An 11,825-nucleotide genomic window follows, 5' to 3' on the forward strand; every position below is an offset into this window, starting at 1 on the left:
TGTTCAGAAGCACTCTGGTGTTGCCACACATTTCACTGGGTGGCAGTGGGGAGGCAGCCCAATGTGACTTTTCATTTCTTATATTACAATATTTTATGTCAATTACTGTTTTTGCCATTTTTTGTTTATTTGCTTTTTTGTGGGGCTGGGGATTGAACTAAGGGCCTTATGCATTCAAGGCAAACATTCTAACAACTGAACTATATCCAAATATTATGCTCAAATTTGGGACCCCCCAAAAGACCACCAGAGACCAAGATTGATGTAAGCAGCAAAGAGGTGTTTATTGCAAGCTAGCTCAGTCCTCTGCTCGCACACAGCAACTGGTGACCCTGAGAGGCCCGGAGCCCAGAGTTTGCAGCAGTTTTATACACTCTTTGGGGAAGGCAGGGACTTCACATACATCATATCATCTCTTAGCAAATCATCACACATTGTAGGAAAATCATAAAACAACACTAAAACATGATTAGCACATTCACTAGTGGGAACAAGATGGGTAAGGGTGATTGGTTAGTACAATAGGGGGATTCATTTGAACTGATTGGTTTAAGCCATGAGTGGTGTAAGTGCTGAACTACGTGGTTTCCCAAAACGTTATCAAACACCATAAACTACTGGGAAGGTCATCTGTCATCCCAGGTATTTTCCCTGTCTCATGCTGATTGGTGGTTGCTAGGGGGTTGCTATGGTCCCTCACCTAGCCTGAGTCAGGAACATCTGCAGCAACAGATCTCTCCTGCTATTTGTAGATAAACGACTCAGCAGGGTGGGTATGTGCCTAGGAGTGCTCTGTGGGTCTTTCCAAGGACAAGGGTCATGCCTCCTTCCTTGGACAGGTTTTGTTCTGAGGTAGAGGCTGGTTTTTCACAAAACCCCAGGTTATACCCATTTTAATTACATAGTTTGGTGGATTTCAGTACATTCAAATATTTGTGCAGCCCTCACTATCATCCTTCAACCAGATATTTTCAATATCCCAAATTGAAACTCAACCCAATGTCAAATCAAAATTCTCCATTCCCCTTCCTTCCAGCCTTTATCAACCACACTCTACATTCTGTTTCTATTAATTTGACATTCTAGATACTTCATAGAAAAGGAATTGTATAACACTTTTTTTAATGTGTAACTAGAATATTTTATCTAGTACAATGTCTTCAAGAAAACCTATGTCCTCACATGCTTAAAAAATAACCTTCCTATTTAAGGCTGAATAATATTTTATTTTATGTGTACAACACATTGTACTTTTTTCATTTATTAGTGGTTATTTGAGTTGCTTATACCTTTTGACTATTGTGAATAATGCTGTTATAAACCAGTGTAAGGATACTTAATCTCTGATTTCAATTTTTTGGGGGGTATGCCCAGATGTGAAATAGCTGGATCATATGGCAATTCTTTGTTTAACTGTTGTTAAGTATTTACAATAGTTATCATTTCTACAACAGTTACTTCATTTTATATTTCCACTGCAAATATACACAGGTTCAAATTTAACCATAATTTTGCTTTGATATTTTTTAAAATAGCCATGATAATGGATATAAAAAATTATTTCATTGTTGTTTTGATTTGATCTGATTTGTTGTTTGCATTTCATTTTTCTATTTGTTAATTTCTTTAGCAAATACTATCTACTAACCCATGCTATATATATATTGAGATTGACTCCAAAATCGGTGCATAATAGCTAGCAACAGAGTATTGTCCTTCTTTATTTGACTGGTAGAGACAAAGGAAGATTCACCTTCTACAGTGACAGCCACAAAGAACCTACTTTACAAGCCTCATCATAACTTTTCTGGCAATAAGGCAAGTAAATTAAAAAAATTAAATCAATTTATATACAACTACTCTGATAACAAATTCATTAGTGACTTCTGTTTTAAGATACTAATAAAAGATGTGTAGTATTTTATTTCCAAATAGCAAGTGAACCTTATGTTTGATTTATTTCTTGGTCAATAAAATTCCTCATTAAATATGAATCATTTAGTTTGACTAATTAATAGTCTGATGTTTCTTGTCATAATATTCCCTACATCAATTAGCTTAAAACAGGGGCTGGGGATGTGGCTCAAGCGGTAGTGCACTCCCCTGGCATGCGTGCGGCCCGGGTTCGATCCTCAGCACCACATAAAAACATGTTGTGTCCGCCGAAATAAAAAATAATTATTAAAAAAATTAGCTTAAAACACCAAAATATTGAATAGTCATAACATAGGAGAAATAAATATGATTATTACTTTTTAAAGCTAGCAACAGTTTTCTCTTTAAGAATACTGAAAATTGGATGACAAGAGCAGTGGTCATGCCTGTAATCCTGGTGACTCAGGATGCTGAGGCAAGAGAGTAAGAAGTCTGAGGCCAGCCTCAGCAACTTAGTGAGACCTTGTCTCAAAGAAGGAGGAGGAGGAGGAGGAGGAGGAGGAAGAGGAGGAGGAGGAGGAGAAGGAGAAGGAGAAGAAAGAAGAAAGAAGAAGACGAAAGAGGTCTGGAGATGTAACAGAAAAACAAAGAAAGAATATTTAAAATTTAAAACATACAGGATATATTTACCTTGTTCTAGTATTATTAAATCATTTTTCCCTTGATACTAGTTCTGTAAAATGCTCCACAAAATTCCTGAACATGAAAGAGAACAACCCAGCAAACATCTTTTCCTTGTAAAAATTTATAAGCAGGAGCTGTAATGAAGGGAAACCAGTAGCTATGCACTCCTAGAATCCACAATGGCCTTGGAGGCAGGGAGATTGAACAGAGTAAATGAAATCAGGAACACACTGCCTGTCTTCAGTCAAGGACACTGGTATTTAGAAACAACTAGGAGATGATTTTTGCTTTGATCCTTAACTCATGGTTGTCATAACACAGACACTGGCACACTTTGGTAGAACACAAAATATGTACAAAGATGTAATTAAGGAATATGAGTTTCCCTTGTGTGTTTTTATGTTCAGTTTTATCTACTAACACAATAATATTTGCTAAAAATTGCTCCACTTTAAACATATTTACCTCAGCTATGTATGGATTACTAGTTAGCCAAATGTGAGGTACTTTTTATATTTTAGACTCATATCCATGAGTGTCCTGTTTTTTTTTTTTTTTCTTTTTTAGGGATAGGGGAGGATACTGAGATTGAATGAAAAAATATTTTCCCAATGAGTCATATCCCCAGAACTTTTTATTTTTTATTTTAGACAGAGTTTCACTAAGTTGCTGAGGTTGGCTTTGAACTTAAAATCCTTCTTCCTCATGCTCCTTAGCTGGTGGGATTACAGGTATATGAATCTCCTGTTTTTAACTTTTAAATGGATTTTACAAAACTCACACTATCATCTCATAGTACTAGAAATATACCATTATCTACATTTTTATAGATTCCATTTTTTCATATATTTTCTAATGGTACATTATAATTATATATAACAGTGGGATTTGTTACATACTCATATATGCACAAATATACATTTTATTTATTTTTAGGATAACCAAAAATACATGAAAAAATTAAAATTATCATTTTGTCTCATTTAAATTCTGTTCCTAGAGCAGCCTAAATCATTGTTCTAAAATTCCCTATGCCAACTTTCTTTAATTATTATCACTAATTATCACTAATTATTGACAAAAATTTGAGCTTATCCATATATAATTCTGTGATAAAGATCTGTCCTTTTTGAAATTAAGTGACATTCTTTTAAACAGAAATGTTGCAATATAATCATTTGCATATGATTAATTTTGGAAATTATAGTAAGTGATCAAGAATCATTTTAGTTTTACTAAAATATCATAAATTTTATGATGATAGCAAATTTTATTTTGCCAGAAATAGAAAAAAGACAATACTGAACCAAATGTAGATTTTGCAGGCATGAATTGGATTACCTAAAACCATATGAACTTTTTTAATAAAAATTTTCATTGGTGAATTATAAGTACACATAATAGTAGGATTCACTGTGATATACTCATACCTGCATAATTTGGTCTATTTCATTCCTCTGAACCTCTCTTTGCCCTCCTTGCTTCCCTCCTCTAACTCCCAATCCTCTATTCTGCTTGTACCTCTTCTATTTTTTCATAATATTCCTTTTTCTCCTTTCTCTCTACCCTCCACATAGGAAAGAAAACATATAAGCCTTGCCTTTCTGAGTGAATTATTTCACTTGGCCTGATATTTTCCAGTCCATAAATTCTCTGCAAATGACATAAAACCATTCTTCTTTTTGGCTGAGTAAAAGTCCATTGCATATATAAGCCACATTTTCTTTATTCTTTCATCTATTGAATGGCATCTAGGCTGGTTCCATAACTTGGCAATTGTAAATTGTGTTGTCATAAGTATAAATATGTATATATCACTATAGTATTCTGACTTTAATTCTTTTTGATGATTACCAAGTAGTGGTATAGGTGGGTCATATGGGGTTTTTATTACTAATGATTTCTAGAGTGGTGGTACTAGTGAACAGTCCCACCAATAGTGCATAAATATTCTTTTTCATCTTCATCCTTTTCAACGTTTATTATTTATATTCTTGATGGCTGACATTCTAATTGTAGTGTGATGAAATCTCAGTGTAGTTTTGATTTTCATTTTCTTGACTGCTAAAGATATTGAGTATTTTTCATGTATCTCTTATCCATTTGTATTTCCTCCTTTGAGAAAGGTTTGTTGAGTTCAGTTGCCCTTTTATATTGATTGGACTCCTTTCTTTCTTTCTTTCTTTCTTTTTTTTATGGTGTTAATATTTTGAGTTCTTTATATATTCTGGATATTAATCCTCTGTTATAAGAGTACTAGCAAAAATTTTAACACATTTTGTAGCTTTTTTCTTCATGCTCATATTCTTTCATTGTAATGCTAAAGTGTTTTATTTCAATGTAACTATTTATTAATTCTTGTTTTTATTTACAGAGGTTTTTTAAAATTACTTTTTAGTTATAAATTGACAAAATAATTTTATTTCATTTATTTATTTGTATGTGGTTCTGAGGATTGAACCCCGTGCCTCACATGTGCTAGGCAAGCACTCCACCACTGAGTCACAACCCCAGTCCCTATTTCCTGAGTTTTAAGAGTTCTATAGAGGAAGTCAATTCTTACCACTGTATGCTGGAGTGTTAACCCTATGTTTTAGGAGTTGCAGTTTCTATTCTAATTTAAAAGCATTTGATCCTTTCTGAGTTTATTTCTTTGTAGAATGAGAGATAAGAGTCTAACTTCAATCCTCTCTATATGGATATCCAGTTTTCTGAGTATCATTTGTTTAAAAAACTGACTTTTCTCCAACATATGTTTTTCATACCTTTGTTTAGGATTAGATAGATATCTATGTTAATTGGTCTCTGTGTTTTATGTTCTATTTCATTGGCTTTCATGTCTGTTTTTATGTCAATACCATGTTGTTTTTGTTACTATACTTCTGTAGTATAATGTTTAATTGGATACTGGAATACTTCCAGCATTGCTCTTACTATTTGGAATTGTTTTAGATATTGTGGGCCTTTGGTTCTTCAATATGATTTGTGTGTGTGTGTGTGTGTGTGTGTGTGTGTGTGTGTGGTACAGGGGATTTATTGAATGGAGGAGCACTCTGCCACTGGGACTGGGTAAATACAATAAAATACTGAACAAAAAATCCTCATCTGTGTTGGAGGAGGATTTGGTAATGGTGTTGGACTTAAAAATATAGTGCAACCTTGATTATCTTATATCATTTATTTGTGAAAGCATTTGGAGAAAATTTACATTTATAGAAAACTGTGACATAGAATGTAAGAAGCATAAACAAAGGTACTGTTTGTAAAGCATTAAAGTTATAATTGATTTTCTACCAACTGAAGACAGAAGTATACAATAAACAAAGTTTCCTATTTAGGGTAGCTTAGCGAAAATATTTTTCTGACATAATAATTAAAGTATTTACAAGTCATTTTTCTTCTCACCCTTTTGTGATATGTATCTTTAATCATCCAAAGGCTGATATTCCAGTAGAAATTTGCATTAAAACTTCTAGTCAGATGTTTGCATACCCATTAAACATGTCAATGATCATAAGTGAAATTTTTCAAAAATTTAAAAAATGCTTACAGATATAGCTGCAGAGAACCACAGAGGGAAGACTCTTACATGTGATTTGTTATGGTACAGTTAATTGCTTATACAATCACATTCATCAAGTGCAAGTCCAATAAAAAAAAAAAAAACAGCTTGCTATGACTTTAATTTTTGCTTAGTAACTACACTCACCAACCAGGTCTTGCCAGCTCTTGCCTAATTCCACAAGTGCCTGTGAGTTTTCTTAATAATTATTTTCATTTTTATTAAAATTTTAACTGCACTTATCAATAAGATTTGGTATATTTCCACCCACGTATACAGTATACACTGATGGAATCTAACCTTTTTTTTAATCCACCCTTTCTCCCTTTCCAGATCCCTAGTATGAGTCTTTTCTATTTTTGTAGTATAACTCCAAATTTCCTATTTTTCAGACATTCCACCCAGACCTGTTTTTTTCATGTGGAGTTTAACCTCTCTCTTTTTTCTTATACTGACATTCATATATAAACACAACATACACTAATGTAATTGTAACTTGTAGAAATGTATTTATTGTTGTTAATCATGTTGTATTTTATGTAAAAACACTGTATATATTTTGATATTATTTCATTGTGTTAGACCTGTCCATTAAACATTTTTTAATAATTCTTGTGGATAATTAGATACTTTTGCAAGCTTTTAGTATTTTTCAACTATAGTAAAATTCTAGTCTTCTGTCAAATTGTTATGCATCCAGAAATGTTTATTTTGCAAAAAATCAAACAGACTTCTTATGCACCATATGCAAAACTTAAGGGTTTAAGTTGGATTACACAAAGAGACATATGCTTTTCTTTTCAAAGGAGAGTGATTTAGAAGGCTTATGTAGATTTAACAAAGGTTTTCTGAAGATCAAATGTTCCTTAAATGTTCCTACTTAAATGTAGTAACCTAAATTAATTGGAAGCATGCAAAGTGGTTCTAAGTTAATAATTAAAAATCAACTCTGAATTATTTAACTGGTTCTTTACTTTTTATTTTAATAAATCACACATCATCCAAAGGCTGATATTTCAATAGAAATTTGCATGAACACTTCTAATCAGTTGTTTGCATACCCATTAAACATGTCAATGATCATAAGTGAAATTTATCAAAAAATTTAAAAAATGCTTATATATTGAATATAACTTATATATTGAATTAATTATCCAGATTAAATTAATCCAAAGTAGAAAAAATTCATTTTTACAGTCATTTGTGATAACTGTAACAATGACAGTATTAACCTTAAAATTACGTTTTGAACAGTATTAAAATGCAAGTGTATTGTAAAAGCAACATTTTTTTTGTCACAGATGACAAAATTTGTCTTTACATGAGTCCTAATTCAAGATTTTTGCACAGGGTATTTATTTTGTCTGAAAATGCATTTCCCTACTTACTTATCTAGTTGATTTCACATCAAGTGCCCCAATATACTGTGAAAATGTCTTGGTCAGTTTAATTTTTTTCATTACTCATCAATTTTTAATTTACTATGTTATTTATTCTTTTATTTTCTGTATCATTTATTGATTGACTCTCTTACCTCTGTTAGACTTTAAGCTCTTCCAGTATGGAGAGATTATTTTGCTACATCATTTGATCTTTCCCGAAAAAATAGAACAGTGTTTGGGACATCACTGTAGCTCAGAGCATGTGTATAAAATACGAGAATCAATAGTCTAGGAGAAATTTCTGGAAAGTGTTGTTGTTCATGATCACAAAAAAAATATGTAACGTCTATGAAACAGGAATAAATGATCACATGGATGAACAGGCTGAAATGAAAAGAAAAAAAAAACTAAAGTCAAAAGTGGATTTGAGTGTTAATACTAAGAAAGTAAAATTACAATATAAAAATATTTCTACAATGATGACCATACAACCATAAAACTATGTTAAAACATTAACATAGTTTTAAATTTTACACCAATAAACATTTTCTTTGGTTAAATTTCTGACTCAAAAGACGAAGTACAAGATATTAGATTAAAAGACAAAAGATTCAGGGCAGGTGTCAAGTGTCCCTAATTCCAGCCGTTCCAGAAACTGAGGCAGAAGGATGGCAAGTTCCAAGCCAGCCTGCTTCAAAAATAAATGAAAAGATCTAGATGGGGTGTTCCTCAGTGTTAGAGCACTGCACTAGCATGTGTGAGGCCCTAGGTTAATCCCCAATACCAAAACAAAATGAAAATACAAGCTGAAAGACCAACCAATATATAAAAATTAAAATCAAACTATCAAAATATTGGACAAAATTAAAAATAGTTATATTCAAGGTAGGATATTTTAAAACATGGTAAACAATATGAGAAACATCAGCTGGTACTGGCAAATATTCTATTATGCAATAAAGATATGATTAACTTGAAACAATTGAATATTATACAGAATGCATGAAAAGAAGAAAAAAGTATTAAACATACAAAGAGAATTTAGTGTAAATATAATAGCAAGGATAAAAAAACACTTTAACATAAGAATGTATTAGAAAGAGAAAAGAGGGGTGATGGAATTATTAATCTCCAGGCTAATTTTATGTATCCATCATTTCAATCTATTATCTGCCTGTCTTACATTCCTGACATACTTCAAACATTTCAAAGTAAATTAAAATACATTTTCAAAATGTATAAATATTAAACCTTTAAGCTACCTTTTTTACTTCAATGTTATAAATTAGTAACTGACAGAAACTTTTAAATAAAATCATAAAAGTACAGTAAACACTTCTGAATGTTTACGTAAATGAAATAAATAACAGATTTTTAGCTTTCTTATATATATATATCAAAAATTAAAAAAAATGTGTGCCTCAAAACTTAAGAAAGAAAATTCAGAAAACTCTGCATGAAATATCTGCAAAAGCAGCCCTATCAATCCCATGTGCATGTATGTTTTAAACAATAGCAGCATATCCCCACTTCACTGAAAGATGTACTCTAGGACATGCACAGCAATATTATTTGTGAACCTAAACTAGAAACTGTCTCAATGTTGACTCAATTGAGCAAGAGTCACAGGAGCATGAACTATGTACAATGCCTATAATTCATAATTTCATTTATATTGAGTACTAATATTTGGATTTAGAAGACAAGAGAGAGGTAAACTATAGTAAAGAATTTCAGGATCCATGTCACTCTTATTTTTTCATCTGACTCTGACTAAACAAGTGTCTTATGATTGTGAAATATACTTATTTGAATGCTCATGATCTGGATACATTTTTCAGATTTAATTTTTCCTTAAAAAAAATTTAACCATACCAAAAGTTTAAAAATGTGACTCCTAGGTATTTTTTTTAAATAAATAATTAAATAAAAGAAGAAAAAATGTAAAAAGTGCATACTTTGCAAAGCAAAACAAAAATAACTTTAAAGACTTTTCACCTAAGGAAAAAATATAGGGACTGTATGTTGAATTTTTTTTTTTTAAGAGAGAGTGAGAGAGAGGAGAGAGAGAGAGAGAGAGAGAGAGACAGAGAAATTTTAATATTTATTTTTTAGTTCTCGGCGGACACAACATCTTTGTTGGTATGTGGTGCTGAGGATCGAACCCGGGCCGCAAGCATGCCAGGCGAGCGCGCTACCACTTGAGCCACACCCCCAGCCCCGAATTTTAAAACTTTATATTGTTTTCTGCTCTGTTGACATACTAAACATGTTTTGAGCACCCCACCTGGAGGACCAAGTGCATTGTGTGGTATAGTGAACCCCTGCCACAAGAGCCCTCTCTTGCCCTCCTATGACTGTGGCCTAGTGACATTCAAATGCCAGTGAAGTCCCTACATGCCTTTTGCTGGTATTTTCTGTCCTGACCACTACAAAGGCTCTTGCCCAGGAGGCCCCTTTCTCTGTAGAACTAGCTTCCATGACATTCCTCCCATATCCCCAATGAATGCCCTGAGATGACTTTCTCTCTGGAATAGATGTATAGTAAACTTTCATTCCCATGTCCTCTCTTGCAACTGCACCTGAATGACCACTGCAAGAAAGAACACAGAGATAAAAAAAAAAAAAGCACCAGAAAAGTTGGCATGGACAAATAAGTAAGTGATGAAACAAAAATAAATAGTTTAAGCACCAGAAAATAGTGTAATTTAATATATATTAAAAAACATTCATTCAAAATATTGTATAAAATCTTGTTGGAACTTCTCAGGAAAAAAATCTTCGTAAGAAATTCGTTATGTTGACTAATACATACTCTTCAAAACAAAAAGGATTTGCAATTGATGATCACATGCGGGATATGTAATTATTAGATAAAATTGTTTCTTTTTCTAAAATGTGTCTATTGATCAATAAATGGAAAGAAATATCATTCAGCGAAATGAGAATAAAGAAAAACATTTTTGCAAAACTATCTCGAATTAACTATTTTTTTAGCATTTAAGCAGTTGTGGGATAAAAATTGAAAAGGATTTTGCAGTTATAAAAAGACAAATTGAACAATATTTTTAAATAAAATAACCTTGAAATCTCATTAGTAAATACCAGTTAAATCATAAAGAAAAGTTTTATATTTGACAAAGCTTAATTCAATGTTTAATAGAATTCAAAGAGAATAATACACATTTAAACTAATTAAGAATACATATAGTTCAACTCATATATGCTCTAATATATTCTGGAAAGTCACCTGGAATTAGAATAACAAAGGTGAACAGAATCTAAAATTAGAATACTTGATTATGTAGCTACTACATTGTATTTTAAAACCAAATATTTTTTGCTCTGGAATAGAAAATCAATTTTAACGATATGATAAAAAAATTAAATCAGAGTATATAGAAGTTTATGATTGCTAAGGTTTGGATAGAAATATGCTCCCTAATTTCACATGGTGAAGGCTTGGTCCTCAATGCAGCAATAGCAAAAGGTATGGGCTGTGAGGAAGTGATTGGATCAGGAGAGCTCTGACCTCTTCAGTGGATTAATAACTGATTGATGAATGAACTACTGGGAAGTAATGAAACTATGAACAGGTGGAAAATGGTTGGAGGAATTTTCATTTTGGGTGTGCCCTTGGGGATGACATCTTGTCCCTGATCCCTTCTTCTCTATGTCTGATGTCTGACTACCATGAGCTGAACACTTTCTTTTGCCTTGTTTTTCTTTCATGATGTTCTGAATCACTTCAGGCCCAAAGTAATTGAATCAGCAGATCATGGATTAAATCCTCTGAAACTCTAAGCCAAAATAAACCTTTCCTCTTCTAAGTTACTTTTCTCAGGTATTTTTGTCATAGTAAAGAATAGCTAACTAATAGTGACAATCAGTGGGAACAGAAAATAGTCAAGTTTGGTGTTAGTAACACACAAGATCTCTTATTCAGAGAATCTAAACACCAATTCCACCTCAGTGGGAGCCAGCAAGGTATCTTTTTTAAGAGCGTACTTTTCCACCAAAATCTGGCTAGAATAATTCAATGATAAATTAATTATCCTAGCTTCATGGGAATTACTACAAAGAGATACTATACAATTCATATTCTTCAGAGTATATTAAGAGATCTCATTTGGTAATCACTGCATATTGTTCCAGTTTTTCTCATCATAAGTGTAACTTGCAGTTGTGTAGATATTTTTTAGACCTATCTACAATTGAGATGCTTGAGATTATCCTATAGATAATAATGCAAAAGTTATCCTACGATATTGTATGAATACCCTGATCCAATTGCATAAAACACTTATGGACTCTATAATGGG

The sequence above is a fragment of the Spermophilus citellus genome, assembly GCF_964194105.1.
Source record: "Spermophilus citellus genome assembly, chromosome: 1".
In the NCBI taxonomy this organism is placed as follows: Eukaryota; Metazoa; Chordata; class Mammalia; order Rodentia; family Sciuridae; genus Spermophilus; species Spermophilus citellus.